Here is a 17,548-nt window from a genome sequence, read left to right as displayed (position 1 = left end):
TATATATATATATATATATATATATATATATATATATATATATATATATATATATATATATATATATAGTCATAAGGATGTCATGCTGATATCATGCTGACAATCATAAACAAAAGCACGTGGTGTCACAGCCGGCATGGTCGAGTGCACCTGAAAATATAATAATGGACGACACTTGTCTCATTGTGGAGGTTGAGAAACGTTTAGTTATTTATGATCCATGAAATATGCTTTATAAAGACTCACAGGCAAAGGAAAAGGCATGGGATGAAGTTGCAGTAGCTCTTGGTGCCGATGGTAAGTAATTTAAAAGTGTTTTTGACAACCTTTCCCTGGCCCAAACAACTTAACTCAATATAGAAAGGGAAATAGAATAGACATGTTATTATAGCACACATACAGTATGCATGATTTTGTTGAATTTTCGAGAAACTGTGCAGTTTGTTATTACACACATTTATGAATTATCTTTAAGATGTTCATGATGAGTAATGTTTGTAAATTAGATGTGTATCAGACATTTCAACAATCTAAATAAAACATATTTCTCCAAGAAACAACAAATGTAAGCATTTATTTACATTTTGCACACAGTAAGCACACATAAATAAGAGAAGCAGATGTAAATGCAAGTCACTGCTTGGGTTCAATGGACTGCCTGTAGTTTGTTGTTTGCCTTGTTAGTTGGCCTCCAATCAGGGAAAGAATGTGATCCACTTGCTCTGCATTCATCCTGAAGTAGTTTAGGTGTCGGTCACGGTCAAGACGGAGTTCGGCGACAAGATGGTAATATGCACCATATTCTCTCCTTCGTCGGTTCATGGAGTGAACCCAAAGTCTGCGTCTTTTCCGTAGTCTCGTAATAGCAAATACAGCGCAATGGCCTTCCTTCTATCAACAACTCTACACGGACAACAAAAACAAAGATGAACCAAAAGTTATATAATATTATATTAATATTATTATAATAATATAATATAAATGTATTTGAAAACGAAATAAAGCAATGACAACTTACCCATTATAGAGTAGCCTACTTTGTCTGTAAACATGCCGCGCGCGTCAAACGCTGCCAGTATGAAAGCAAAACGCGCGTGTCCTGCTTCCGCTCACCGTACGCACTGCTCCTGCACTGCTTACGCGCTGCTAACGCGTGCAGCGTGAAACCGGCGTAACTCTCCCCCACTGAGTGGCATCTCCTCTCTCACTGCAATTACAAACCGCTGTTAGAGACAATCATTGCCAGGGTAGGGTTGCACCAGCTGTGCATAAGTTCTTAAGTAAGTTGGGACGTAAAGCTCACACTAAGGGCTTATTAACTACTAGTTCCCTATCTGTCACTCACTCAAAGTTGTGTCAATGTAGTGACACTATGGCTTTGGAGCCTCAAACACCTCAGATATTTGAGAAAAGGCCAATGAGAATTGGTGAGTGGATTTTGCATGCCACTCCCCCAGACATACAGGTAAAAAAGGAGATGGCTTGAAACCACTCATTCAGATTTGTTCTTCGGAGCCGAGCTGTGTGGAATGTATCCACTAACGTTCCATTCACCTCTATCAAAGTGTTAAACAGCTGTTCGATATATGGTGCAATACAGCATGTTCTCCCTTTCTTGCTTAATGTCTCATTCGGGGCTCGGGAGGAGGAGGAGGTTTCGTTCGCAGCATCAGAGAGCAGGCCGTTACAGTATGACGTGGAGAACTCGGCTGGGCTTCCAACGTATTGTGCAATCTCCCAGTCTGAGGCCGATGCAGAGATGGCAGCCATGCTTGCCCGGGCTGCCGTGAGTGTCGGGCTGGAGTGGAACCCTCCATCCTGCCCTGAGCGTTCGTGGCTGGATGACTGTTCTTGGGCTCAGGGCGCCGCACACAGCGGCGCTTCCCAGTTCCTTTCTTCCCGGAGGTGCATGAGGAGCTCACAAATTCATGGCAGGCACCTTTCACTGCCCGGACCCGAATCTCGAGTTCATCCACTCTCACTACCCTCGATGGTGGGGTTGCCTAAGGGTACTCAGAGGTTCCTCAATTGGAGCAGGTGACTGTGGTGCACCTGTGCCCGCAAAGCACCACAACCTGGCTGAACCGTCCTAGGCTCCCGTCCAAAGCCTGCAAGTTTACGTCATCCCTGATTGCCAAGGCTTACAGTGCCACTGGACAGGCCACCTCTGCCCTGCATGCCATGGCCCTCCTGCTATTCCACCAGGCCAAAGCACTGAAAGAGCTGCACAAAGGTAGTCCTGACCAGAGAATTGATGCAGGAGCTGCGCTTGGCGACTGACCTGTAGGTCATGGCGCGGGCTCTTGGGCAGGCGATATCCACCATGGTGGTCCAGGAGTGCCACCTGTGGCTCAACTTTACCCAGATGAGTAACGCCAACAAGGCCAGCTTTCTTAAAGTGCCCATCTCTCAAGGTGGCCTGCAACTCGCCCGACATCTCCTCTTTTGGAGTCAGCAGCGACTGAAGTTGCGGGCCACTCATATCCCAGGTGAAAGTGATAGGTAGATCTGTCTGCTTCCCAGGAATCCTCCCACTACCCGCTGTGGTACTTCCTGACCGAGGGCCCGCTCGGTGGGCTAACACATTCCATGTCTGGTACTCTGTGAAAGGTCTCTGTGACCCTTACCAGGCTAATCAAGCCTCCGAGAAGGATAAAGCATTTACAGGCAGCTGTCCGTCATATGTGTGTGTTTGTGTCTTTTGGTTCTGTTTTATATTAAAACTATTATTTATATCGTCAAGCCGGTTCTCGCCTCCTCCTTTCCATTAATCCCTTTACAGTCTCATTCCCTGAGGATACAACAGTAACCAAGATGTTAGTTTGTAAATAAGTCAACGCTTAATTCGGATGCACCAACTGTTCTTAAGGCAAGACTTAACTAGTAGGTCGTAAGCTTGCCTCAAGTAATGCGTAGTTACATAATATGACATTTACCCGTATTTATCCAATAAGCAGCCTTCAATTTTGTACACAGACGTTTTTTCAGACCCTGCATTTCAGTTTATCTCACTACAGTTGATGTTCAACCCTTGTTTGCTCATGTAACTGTCAGCAGTAATAAATGATATCCCCATTGAAATACGATATTATTGAAATACGAGACTTCAATAATGGTATATTTAGCTAATGTAAATAACAATATATAGGAACTGTATCTAAAATAAATAAGGGGTGATATATAAATATTAATACAACAGGCTGGAAAAATAGACAATTATTAATTTTAATATCCTATATATATTTTTAATGTGTTGAAACTTGACACTGAGCAACACATCCCAAAAACTCCACCATTAGATCGGTTTCATGCTGAAGAACCGCTTAAAAGTACATTTTAAACTTGAGTTTTATTTAAAAGTAACATCATCATATATGTCGAAAAACTGAAGATTGCCACGCAAAACACCTAATTGATGTCATAAAATATCAGTCTGCTTTTTTATTCCATTCATTACTCCTGGTTGGTGGCTTCTGTAAATATTTTGTTTATACGTTGGGTTACATTCTACCTTTAATGGGGCAACGCTCAAATATTTAGTAGTGCATAAATTGTGACTTAGTGCCCATTTACGCCACAACTAGAATAAGTTGTAACGTATGTATAGCTGGTGCAACCGGGCCCTGGTGATGATCCTTACTGTTCTAATCTCCTGATCTCACTCTCCATTCACAAACCGGCGCTTATCCCCACCACCACACTCTTATATAATCCTACACTAATTATATGAGTGATGTGAAATGCAGGCACATAATGAGTCCTCAGATAGGGACTTGAAAGGGGACAATGAAGAGACGCATCATGTGATCAGACTAGCTTTGGGCTACCATTTAGTTAGATATGTCTTGAGATTTGTTTCTTTTTTTAAAACTGTGTTTCATATGTCGGTTTCTGACACTCACAATGAGTGAAAATGCATTTGTATCCATCTCTGAAGTTTAAAAAGCATGGAAGAAAAATATTTGTATAAGAAGTAGATTACTTTTCAGACTGTGAAAACACTTGACCAACTACATGTTCACATTTAATAAGGAAAATGTGAGTGGTGCTCCTTTGTTGACGGTGGTTTTCAGGGTGTTTCTTTGTAGTTTCTTATTATTGTTTTTATAGCATGTCGCTAAGTAGTTTCCAATAGTAGCTTCTGAGTAGTTTTTAGAGTGTTGCCAAGGTGTTTTAATTGGTTTTTAGCATATTGATATGTAGTTGCTAATGTACTCTGAGTGGTTTTTAGTGTGTTGCTATGCAGCTTCTAGGGTGTTCTAGGCGGTTCCTATTTGGTTATTAGGTGGTTGCTAGGGTGTTTTGAGTGGTTGCTACTGTAGGTGTTCTCTTCATGGACCAAGTTTAAATTTAGTTATATTTGATTGAGTAATAACACATCTCTACTTAACAAGCCACATGACCTGAGGGAACATTCATGCCCGTATCACAAATGGTGTGGGACAAGTTACACACTAAGGTATAACACTTGGGGTTAAAGGATTTGAAAAATCCCTTACCCAGAGTATGAGCAATAGTTGCAGTTATGCTTGCATAAGCAAGCGCCACCAGTAATACCCTCAATGTTGCTCTAGTTCCCTCGGCTGCTCTCATGGTGTGTACAGTAACCACTTAAGACAAAATGTGACTGCAGTACTTTAAGTTGTCATCAACACCTCTGTGGACCCTAGCATTCGCTCTTCAATAATGGTCATACGGACAGTGATAAAATGCCTTTCTCTTCATTTAGCCCTGCTGTAATGGATAGTGTGAAGAGGATAGCCATGTGCCTGAATCACATCACCTCTGAAATAAGGACTGCAAAGGGCAGAGCAGGGTTTAAAATGATAACGTGGACCAACGCCATGTATTGCTTGAAAAGTGCAAACGGCCATAGTTTATCTCAGGTCTACTTACTTACACTCTGACACCTATTTGCATTCATTAAACTAAAGAAGATATAAACACTCCAAAACATACAGTAGTCATCATTGTAATACATCTAATTATAATATAAATAAATACAAATTATACGTTTTCTTGAAAAAAAGAAACCTTCTTTTTGCCCACATAATGGATACCAGCAGGGGCTAACAAAGCTAACCAGCCAAACCATGACCCCTTTATTTCAACCATCCTTTATTTACCCAGCAATCATTGTGAGGACCATTGTTAACATTGCTAAACCAAACACCAGCAATGTTCAAAGTAGTAGACAAAGAAAGCAGACCAGCCTCTTGGTGTCTGTCTCAGTCTCCTCTTGTGTTCTTGTGTCAATGCTTATGCTCTCTTTTACCGTTTTGAAACAATGGAGAAAAGATGGCGACTTTCCACACTCAGCAAAAATCTTTATATAAATTCTTATTCATGTCTCTTATATAACAATGGTTTTGCTGATACCTTAGACAATGGACTGCCTTTCGAATCTGACATTGAAACTCAGCTTTAAGATAATGAGGTTAAAAAATTTAGACAGGCTTTTGTTTTTGTTGGGCTTTGGACTTGTTTGGTGTTGAAGTAAGCAATTCATTAAGCAGGGCTTGTGTTGTGCTCGCTGTGGCACCGCGTGAGAGATCTCTCTCTCTCTCTCTCTCTGACTGCGAATAGCTAAATTGCATCACAGACAAATGGTTTCATATTATTATACATAGAAATGGCTGGCGAGATTAAATACATTTCTCTTTATAGCAATAATAAATGTATTTTCTTAATTTCTCCAGTACCGACAGCAACTTCCGAGCTTACCAAAGCCAGTCCTTCAATAGACTATAGTGCAACCCTCTCAAATATAAGACACACAAACAGAACAAATAAAAGTCTCAGATTCACTGTCTGTAATTGCAAAATTCTTGCTTAATTATTGTGACATGATAGCAACCCTTCTGCTGTGATAATGCAACTTCAACTACGCTATCAATATCCAAAGTAGCCGAACGTCATGTCGCCTATCGCGTTTGTCGCGTTTTTTCTTGAAATTGGCAGTAACATATCAAAAGTTTTTAATTAAATATAAAGGAGTTATACAAATGTAATCCTTACCGTTTTCTCCAAGGAACTTAGCTCCAGAGTGAGCACTGCTCACTATGCTGGAAAATGACTCTAGGGGCAGCGTGCCTGGAACACGTGTTCCACAACAACACTAGGCTGCCCACAGATGCACCTGCCTAATAATCGGTTTGATATACTTGGATATTGGCCGATGCTGATTATGTTAAAAAATGCAAAAAATATCGGCCAAATATAGAAATATTTGTTTTTTCAGAAATATGTTGAAAATGATGTACACTCACAATAGATGAAGACACCAATCATATCAGAAACCTCATAAAGCTGTTTAATTTTATATGGAACTGGTTGCCCCCTCATGGGCGCTGCATGTTGGCATTACCACTGATAATAACTAATAATGATAGCATGTTTACTTTATATAGTGCTTACAGCCAAGACTCAAACATAAAAGTACATGTAAACAAAACAAGCAAACCAAAAAAAATTAAACAACAAACACAACATACTTACAACAAAGCCAGAGTCAACAGTATAGTTCATTGTGGTGCTATGGTATTTATAAAGGGGAAGGTGACAGACAGTCCGAATAAAATGAGTGCAAGTGGATACATAAATTGCCAAACAAGAGTTCCCTCCTGGAATCACAAAACAAAAAACTAAAACCTGCATTTCTCACTGATAAAGTGGCACGACATTGAGTGCCAAGCACGAGCATAAGGTGTTTTTTAGCCAGGGCAGAGAGCTTGCGAGCCGCAGCTGCACAGTCACAGTCTAGCTTGCAACAACACATGAAAATTAATTTGGATTGCACACAAGAATGTTCATTATAGAGATGTGTGTATTATGAGATGGATGAAAACAGACTAACTGAAGATAAACAAAAGATATTTGGTGTAGTGGCATCATTTGGTAAACAAACTTCCAGTAACCTGGATGATGGGTATCAGTATAGAGTCCAAACCACAAGTACTTCTGAGACCAATTGGATGAGTGAGAGCTAACTAAAATCTTACTTAGTGCACCTTTAATTTGTGAATTTTGCTGTAAAAACAGGAACGTACTGCAGAAATGTTTTAATTGTTGTACTTCAGTGTTGTTATTTTGTATTCACAAACGGTATGTGTGATAATAATTATGACACTAAAATCATCTCTATCTTTTTTTAAAGAGAACACTGAAGCTGTGAAACATTGGCGAGTGAGAGACACCCAGTAGATCAGGGTTATCACCTAAAAGTAAGTGGAGCCTACTTTGTCCTAGTGTTAAAAATAGGTCTGTCTACGCCCTGACAGAGTCTTGTCTTAGAGAAAGTGCAAGTCAACCAGAAGATCTGACGATGGCAAGAAGTGTAGCATACATTTGTCTTTTGGTAAAGCCGAAGTGTGTAATTTCTGCACTGCTAGCATCACCAAAATGAAATGCAAATATAATCACTGTTTTCAAACACATTTCAGAAAACTCCCCCAATTGTTCATTGGTAGTATAAACAGACAGCCCTTCCCCAAACTCACCAACATGATCATACAAGAAATCAACATGTTCCTTGCTTCTGAAAGTTGTACTCTGAAATAAACCTCATTCAGCTGAATTTCTGACAAGCGCCATCCCCCTTCGCACATATTTTAACCAGTTCCAACATGAATACATCTGCCTCTTACGCTACTTATATTGTCTTGCACAAGCAACCCCAAAGACAAAGATTCTGGTCCCATAAAGACCAGGAAGTAATTTTGTTCACATAAACAACAGTTGACGGAGGATGCATTTTCGTTCTAAAAATAAATCTTTACTCTGCTGATTGTTTGGGTTAGGGTTAATAAAATGTGCATTCCTATTGAATGTATTATCGTTTACAACAAAAAATACTCTGTGGAGATTTCACCCCTAAACTGGATGCACTCACATACCCATACATTCAAAAACATTTCTAACTTCAGCCACTGGGGCAGTGATTCGAATTTCAGTAAGCACAGACTGATTTAAGCAGCAACATATTTGACCTACTGTGGCCAAATTCACTGTGTGACGAACTCACGTCAGTGGTCGAGCTAATGTTGCTTTGTCTGGCTGGACAGGTCACTCAAACAAACTCTGCATATTATGCTGGGATACCAGAATTTGTATATATTTATTCAAGATTAATCGCATGATTTTTCATAGTTAATCGCAATTATTTTCAGATTTTGAGAGAGTTTAAAATTGACTGCAAATTTTTTTTAATGCAGTTCCATATAAGGAAAGAAACCAATAACAAAATTATTTAAGCAGTATAACAGTATAAAGCTGTTATAAAACTAGTCCCCATAGATTGAGAATTCATTGAATTTGGCATTAAATCTCTTAAACCCTCATCCTCCACAATATTAATTGTGGCTATATACTTTGCTACAGCAATCTTGAAGTCGCATTTACATGATTCTTGCCATTTTAAGTTTCTTGTTAAATGTCTAGTTTTGATCTGAGAGCTGGCGATACGTCATCCGAATTGTCCAGTAAGACAGAAGTGTAACAGCGCAGAAGAAGCGCTGATGCTTCACTCTAGCGAGTCATGCGGATGCATCTTTTCACTGGGTTTGTTTTGAACAAAAAAGAAAATGGTTAAAATGTCCTTTTTCCATCACTTGATCATTGACATGGAATCACTGTTACGTGTTTGTGGTGTGTGCATTCACCACATGTGTTCAGGGTGTAATGACCCTGAACACATCGTAAAGGTTCTGCCCTATTCCAGCCAGTGTTCTGAACTCACACGGAACAAAAAATGTCAGAATGTAATGAGGAAAATGGTAAATACATTATTAGTGTTAAAGAAAAATTACAGTGTTAAACATTTTTATTTATCTGCATGCTTTAACACGTTCATTTTGACAGCTCTAATTTTTTTTAATTTACACATCAGCATTAATGGGATTCCTACTTTCTGAATTAACTGGACTGTTGATCGTTGACAGCTATTTTAATTAAGTTTACAGATGGTTGCTCCGTTTTACATTGATGGTCTCCATCAATCGTCTCTAAAACCATCTATCCTCCCTGTCCAAACTTTCGACTTCACTACTCTTGAAAATGTGATCCTTGTCTTTTAGATGCAGATACCCTACTGAGTCCTGTCCAGAGGGGTTTACCCTGTATGTGTTGCCCATTTGTTTAGCAACTAATGAAGAACGGGCCCTGGACACTAGGGCCGCAACGACGCGTCAACGTCATCGATTACGTCGACTATGAAAATACGTCGACACGAATGAAATGCGTCGACGCGTCACATTCATTATTTACGTTTAAATATCGAGTAATGGCGGCTTCTGCTCCAGCTCATGGTGAAAATGACAACCACGATCATCAAAAGTATGGGAATACTTTAAACTACAGCCGAACATAAAGGTGCTTTGTTCACTATGCAAAGCGGAAATGTCATACCATGGCAGCACAACTGCTATGAACGAGCATCTTAAAAGGAAACATCCTGTGACTCTGCGAACTCAAAACGACGAGCCAGCTGGGTAAGTAGTAGGCTTTATTACAGTGAGTTTTTGGAGTTGTTGTTGCGGTCATACCTACTTTTTTCAGCTATTACAGCTTGTGTGCTAGTTAATAGTGTTAATTGCTAACGGTGCAGATGTAATTTATTGGCCCATTCAGCGACAATAAAATGGACTTTCATTTATAACTTCAACTTAAATCTGTCAACGAAGCCTTCAGTGCATTTAAATTGCCCGTTTTTAAAAGTTGTGTATGCACATGTAGACTAGAGACATGCACTCCCGCGGGACCCAACACAACAGAGTGCGGCGCGGGATCTGATGGCCGAGTGCGGGCGGTAATGCACTCGTGCGTGTGCCGGTTGCGGGAGAATAAAACGATTCGCGGGACTCCCGCAAAATAGAAATCTATAAATTGAACATCTCAAAACAAATAAATTGTCATTCATCTGTTGCACAATAGCAACAAGAACAACTAAAACAAAATAGATAGACCCCGGCCTGTAAATCGTTCTATGTATACATGTTTGCAGCGTTTAACAATGTAGCCAATCACAGACATATGTGTTCATTTTTTGAACGCAATGGCCAATCAGAAGCATTTAAGATGGAATCTCCTCACCGCTCAAAATGGACTTTTTGTTCAGTGCTGAATTCTGCATACTGGCAAATCGATATAATGAAAGATTCATTGTGCAGTCAGTTTCATTGATAATAACAGAGATGTCCGCTTTTTAGGAATTATTAAGGGAGAAATCCGTCCCGCGCATGTCTCTAATGTAGACTTTAAAAACAAACAATAACGTTATATTTACATATTAACAGTAGCCTATAGTGTATTTATTTATTTATTGTTTATTTGAATAGGGACAGATACAAAAAAAATTCAGAAAATGAATTAATAAAAGTTTGAAATACTAATGTAGAAGATGTACTTATTATTTATTGGAAAGTTTGCCAATGGATAAATCAGCTAATCCCAAAAATATGCATTAGATTAATCGGAAAAATAATCGTTAGATTAGTCGACTAATCGAAGAAATAATCGATAGATTAATCAACATCAAAAATAATCGTTAGATGCAGCCCTACTGGACACAGGTACACAATGAACCGTGGTCTGAAGTGATGGTCATAATTTATTCTTTTTAACAGTTTTTTTTACTATCCATTCCATTACAGGGCCATTGCACTCTTTTTTTTTTTTAATCAAAACTCTTTGTATCTTGTGACCACTCTAACTTCCATGTCTCCATTGTACTGCCATGGGATTTTATTTCCTCTTGCTGTACCCTAACCCATGCTAACACACAAAGGAAGTCACCATTTCCTGTGAGATTGGTCAGAACAATTGATTACCCTTACTCCAGCCTTTCTCCTGCTAATTCAGTATCGCATGTGATAAATGAAATGCCACTGAATGCTAGGACTTCCAGTCAGGGTGTGGTTGGATGGTCATTTGTTACCATACTTCCAGGAAAATAACCATTTTAAAATCCTGCTACTATGTATGTGGACACTTTGTCACCAGTCTGGGTCTTGGAGTTTATCATGTAGCCATACTTCTAGATTACATTTAACATTACAAGGATGTGTTCCTTAAAAGGCTGTTTTTCTTATTAGCCTGGCTAAATTCAGAAAACAAGAAAAACTGGAGAATGTCCAACCAAAGATTGTTTTTCTTTTGCTATCTCTGCTGAGAAGTCCATCTTAGACTAGTATGAATATTAATGCTGATCCAAGATGATTTGGTGCTGATCTAGTTGGAGGCTAGAGGCATAGCCATGCTATTCACTAGCAAAACTTAGCTAGTAAAGCTGGTCAAAGAGCATGGTCATCCATGTACAGCCGGCAGACTAAGGTCTAAGTCTTGCTGGTAAACTGGCTAAGAAGCCTGGTGGGACACCAGTATACCAGCATCTAAAATACAACATATAATGTTGACCAGCTATACTTGAATATTACTGTATTCATCAATATGCAAATTGTTGCATTATTTAGACAGGGACCATGTGTCTCTGAATCAAGGTGTTGTAACAGGTGAGGACCAAGGTTTGAGATCTGTATTATTTGGAAGTATGGCAGTGGTTAATCCAACAAAAAAAAAAAAATTAAACAAGCCCACAATGTTAAACAACTGTGTTGTATAGCAAGTGATTTTGCTACTCTAGAGAGGGATGCACAGAAGGAGGAGAAAGAGAGTTTGATAATCTCATTCATAGACAAGGCTGCAATGAGGATTCATTCAGTTTTCAGTCTCCCACATGGAATGGAAGTGAACTAAATCAGGCAAATCCTCCTTATTGTAGTTGGTATTTCTGGTATGTACAAAGAACAGAGAAGAGAGTGACCCACACTGGATCCATCAAATGGCTGGTGCTGGAATAGAGATTAATGGGGATTACGACAGAAGAACAAGAGGACGGACATATGAAGTCAAACCATGCAGGAGTTCTGAGTGAGACCAGCCCAATATTTAGATACAGAACCTACTTTTCTACTGTTTCAAGAGAGACACTGGTACTTTAAATCAACATTGTTCACAAAGACATCAAGTGACCCCCTGAGGGATTCTAATTCACAAATGAAATCAGTAAACATGCTTATGGCCCTGCTGAAAATACCAGTATAGTTGGTCTCCAGCTTATGTTATGTTTTGGCTGGTGAGCTGGTATACGTAGCAGGCTTCTAAACTAGCTTAACCTGCAAGACTTCTTGATCATCTAGCAAATCTCAAAAGATCCTGCTAGTTATCACCAGCATGACAAGCTAAAGTAAGCTGGTGAACAGCTTGTCTATGTAGTTCATCCAATCTAGATCAGTGTTAACTAGGGGTGGCACGGTACATGAAAAAACACCCGAACCGTTCGGTTCGCTTGTCTCGGTTCGGTTCGCTTGTCTTGGTCACGGTTCACACGGTTCGACGCATGCGCAATATAGCCTCGTGCTCAGACAGTTTCGCCTCAGACAGTTTCGCGCGAACATACAAAGACACAGTAAAAGTGTGCTGCAGAAATGGCAAGTGGAGGAGATAATGAAAGCTGCCCGGAGTTGGCTGATGCGCCCGTGTCGTTCAAATCCGGTGTGTGGGAACATTTTGGATTTCCTATTACTTACGATGACAACGGAAATAAAACAGTGGATAGAACTGCGACTGTGTGCAAGCATTGCACAAAATGCATTCAATATGCTAATGGCAACACTTCTAATATGACAGTTCATTTGAGAAGACATCACGCCAATGTGTCGGTAAGCATAAACAGGAGAGAGCCGGTTAGGAAACAACTTCTACTGTCCGCAGCATTTAGGCAACCTTTCAGTGATAAGTCGGACAGGGCAATAGCCATAACTAAAGCATGGGGGATGTTTATAGCAAAAGATATGCAACCGTACAGCGTGATCGAGTGTGAAGGATTTCGTCAGCTGATGAATGTACTCGAGCCGCGGTATAATATTCCCTCCCGCCGACACTTCGGCACCACTATAATTCCAAAACTGTATGACGAGACACGAGGAGAAATTGAAAAAGAATTGTCCGAAACAGCCCACGTAGCTCTCACTACAGATGGATGGACCTCCAGGGCCACTGAAAGTTTCCTCACGGTGACCGCTCACTATATTACTTGAGTGGGAGATGAGAAGCTGCGTTTTGCAAACACGCCCCATTTATGAAAGTCATACCAGTGAGCATCTCTCTGAAATGTTGACAGACGCGGTGGCGGAATGGAAACTGGAGAGGGTAAATAGCATAATTCCTGTTACTACAGATAATGCAAAAAATATAGTGAATGCTATCAATTTAGCAGCGGGACTAGGGCCACAGATCGGGTGCCTGCACACACAGTTAACCTTGCAGCCAAGAGTGCAATCTCACTAAACCAAGTATCCCGACTCTTGGGGAAGGTTAGGAAGGTGGTTAGCTTCTTTCACCGAAGCACAACAGCTGCCCATGCTCTGAAAACCAAGCAGGATATGCTGGATTTGCCCGTTCACAAACTAATTCACGACGTAACAACTCGTTGGAACTCCACATATGACATGTTAGAACGTTATGTGGAGCAACAGGCTGCCATCTACTCTGCCGTGATGGACAAGGATATGAAGAAGAAAGTCAAGGACATTGCCTTGTTAACTGAAAGTGAGACAAAACTGGCAGAGGGTCTCATTAATATTCTCAAACCTCTGAAGAATGTAATCACCCTCATGAGCACAGAAACATCACCCTCAGTTTCAATGATTATCCCACTGCAGAAGATGATACTGAAATCCATGACATCAAGTGCAGAGGACAGTACCACCATCAAAGAAGCTAAGGCAGCCATCACTAAAGACCTTAAAGGCAGATACAATGACCCTGGTGTTCAGGATTATCTGCACAGAGCCACAGCACTTGATCCAAGATTCAAGTCCCTGCCTTACCTGGAAGAAGCCTGTGTTCAGAAAATCTACGACGATCTAACCACGGACATTGTGGACATTGAAAAGCAGGTATTGTTTTTTGTGTGTTTTTTTTATCTAACTTAAATTTGATTTATTTTATATATTATTTTTTTGTTTTTTATCCTAATGATAATTGCTGTTTTATTTTTATTTTTTACTAAACCAAGCCTATTTAATCTATTTGTGCCTTTGTAATATTTTTCTATTCCCCACTGCCCAGTAGAGAATAACTTTTTGCTGCCATGCGAGCTATTTGTTGTTATTGACATTTCCAAAATGTTTATTTTGTCATATACTCATCAGGGTCAAAGCAGTGAAGGCCAAATGGCCAGTTCATCCTCAGGAGCGGAGCCAGGGCCATCAGTGACCTCTCCTCCCCAGAAAAAAATCTGCCATGGCAATGGTATTTGCAGATTTGTTTAAAACAGAGGAAAGAAGAACAAAGCCTTTGTCAGACATCATTCATGAAGAGGTCACCTCATACAAGGCCACAGGCTGCATCTCTGTGGATGAAGACCCACTCGCATGGTGGAAGAGCAATGAGCATAAGTATCCTCACATTGCTAAGTTAGCCCAACGCAACCTCGCTGTCCAAGGTACATCTGTGCCAAGTGAACGTGTTTTCTCAACGGCTGGGGACATAGTCACTGCAAGTAGGTCTCACCTCTTGGCAGAAAATGTGGACAAACTGATATTCTTGCAGAAAAATATGAAAATTAAGTGAACAGAGGAGTGTTTTTTTTATGCAACATTTTATAGCCATTTTGATAGCCAGCATTTTTGTTTTTAATATTTAAATGCATACAGTGGCACTTTAATCTCTAGTTTCCAAATACTGCACTTTAATTTCAAGTGAAAGAAATGTATCCTCACTCTCAGGGAATAGAAGCATTGTTTATACTGTTTTTGTGTTAAACTGGTTAAAATTATGCTTGACTTTATGATTATGGCCTTTGCTAGTTATAGCCTCATTATATTATGTTATTGCATTATATTATATATTTATGTTTAAAGTATTTTTTGACTTGTTTAAAAGACAGAGCTTTAAGAGTTCCTCTCTTTTTCTTTTAAAATATTGTTTTTTGTAAGAGCTACACTGAAGTTGGCAGTTTGATAATTGATAAATGCAAGTTAATCTTTGTGTGCTAAAAGGCACAAGTTCCTGTAGAGATAACAATACACATTCTCCTTTTGTTGTGCCAAATAAACAAAAAGAATGTAATCATCAATGTCTTCTCTTTTGCTGTATCAAAATCTCACCTAGCTTTTACTCAGAGATGGTCCCAATAATGTGCTTAAACTAAAGTCATGTCAAATTCATAGTGCATGATTACATAATGATCATAATACATATAAAAAAATGTATACTGTATTCTAAATTGTGGATAATTAAGCTAATAAAATATATAATATGCTGAAGGAAATTTCTGGAGTGTTAAAGATTAAAAGAAAAAATAACAACAAGAACCGTACAGAACCGAAAACCGTGACCCTAAAACCGTGATACGAACCGAACCGTGGGTTTTGTGAACCGTGCCACCCCTAGTGTTAACTAGCACAAGTGAACCTGGCCCAACATGGAAATTAATGCATGTCTAAACTGAACTTTTCTGCAGAAGTCTTCTTGGATATCAACACAATAGCAAATACAAAATAATACAAATAAATACAATTTGTTTAGCATTTAACAATTTTTCCAACCAACTGTACTGCCAAATATAATCATATTCATTCAAATTAAGCTTACACTTTCCCTCTAAACTTGTCATAGTTGTCATACAATGCAAAGTTTTATCTAGTGAGACTGAGAGCACATGGGACATGTTGTGCCCAGCTTTTGTTCCAACTATTGGTTAAGGCTACCTATAGGCTACTGCTAATCATACCCTGCATCCTATGTATTTTTATGGCTGTCAGCTAATTCGTCCCTCATGAGCAGGAAACGTGGAGCGACGGCATGTAGGCAGATTACCGTAAGATAACTTTGTTTGAGGGATGGTCCAGTGCTTAGCCATAGCCTGGGGCCTGCTTCATTCGCACAATCTGGGATCATGCCTCAATGCGCACACTCAATAGACACATCAGACTTCATCATGACATCATGCCATTGTTTGAAATCCCAACATCCATTCACTACTTTGCTGCTGGCAGTATCAACAAGTAGCACCTTTAAATGTAGGTTCCAGCATCAATCTAGCATGAGGAAAATTTGCACAAACGTCTGGAATACTCTATGCAGAGGGTGTTGCGCTACTCATAACCTCTGTAGGGATGTTCTGTATCATCAGACATGCACTCATCATGGAACCCCAAAGTAAAGGCTTTCTACTATTCCTGATCACACTCTGACAGCTTAGAGACCTGCAGATATTTGCAGGCACTGAAAATTTGGAGGATCACTGTTGATGAAGTTATTTTCTAGTGGTTCATTGATGGTAGAGGATGTTTTTAGTTGATCTGTCTCCATTTGTCTTTAATTCCAGAGCAAAGGCAACAGGGTCATTGGGGTAAACATGTTATTCTTGTACAATAGTATGTTCTTTACACCTTTTTGTTAAACAATGTGGAGGATTTTTGACCTTAACATGAAGACTTGTTTGCATATGCAAATACCTGCCCAATCTCTCCCAAACACTCATATATAACGCATGAGAAACCACTGAACAACATACTGTGCTATCAGCCAATGACAATTCTTAGCCCATGCTGTCATTTCTAGATCACATTCCAGTTAGATAAAAAGTAGTGCACACAGGATGAAGCATTATCCATATAAGTATTATTGGTTTGGTTCTGCCTTAGTAGCCAAGCTTTGTTGTAGAAGCAGAAGTGTAAAAACTTGGTTTTACCTATAAAAATGGTTTACATTCACAAACATTTACTTACACTGAGATACACCATTCACAACCCAAACCGACTATCACATTTAGCCTACATATGGGAATTGCACCAGAGCCAATTACAACCAAATTCATATTCTCTTTTACAATCTGAATGAAACTAAAATTTATCCAAGCTGATTCTGTTTTTCTTAACAACGCCTGATGCATTATGATGTCACACAAGAGGGCCACACAAGATATCGGAAAAGTGCAAAAAGTTATTTTACTTGAGTTTGGACTAGCAGTGTTATCAACCATTTATCATGAACTCTGGTTACATTTCTCAGGAAATACATTGATTGTATCAGTACTTAATACAGCAAACCAATATATGGTTTCTTAGAGAGTATTTTTGTCTCAAAGTAATATAAAAATATGAATCTTTCTTTGATAGACCTTTAATTATTTTGTTAATATGTTTGAAGATTTGAACCTTCCAAATTAGCATTCTGTTACTAATGATCAAACTAGCCTGTTGCTAGCCTTCAAACAATTATGTTTTTTACCATATCATTCAAAGTAGTAGAGATCTATCAAGGATACAAAATGTATGTGAACCATTGACAAACATGCAGGAAACTTCAAAATCATATGTAGAAATGCTTTATACAAAAAAAATGTTTTTGGGGATTAGCCCACATTTCCACAATGCTCACATCCTTAGAGCCAAAGTACATGTATGACCGTAAGTAAATATGAAATTAAAAGCCTTGCCTACTAAGAAACATGCGTTTTAGTTAATGCCATGTCAAGTTTACA

The sequence above is a fragment of the Xyrauchen texanus genome, chromosome 11 (genome assembly GCF_025860055.1).
Source record: "Xyrauchen texanus isolate HMW12.3.18 chromosome 11, RBS_HiC_50CHRs, whole genome shotgun sequence".
NCBI lineage: Eukaryota > Metazoa > Chordata > Actinopteri > Cypriniformes > Catostomidae > Xyrauchen > Xyrauchen texanus.
Note: the sequence above shows the minus strand (reverse complement) of the source record.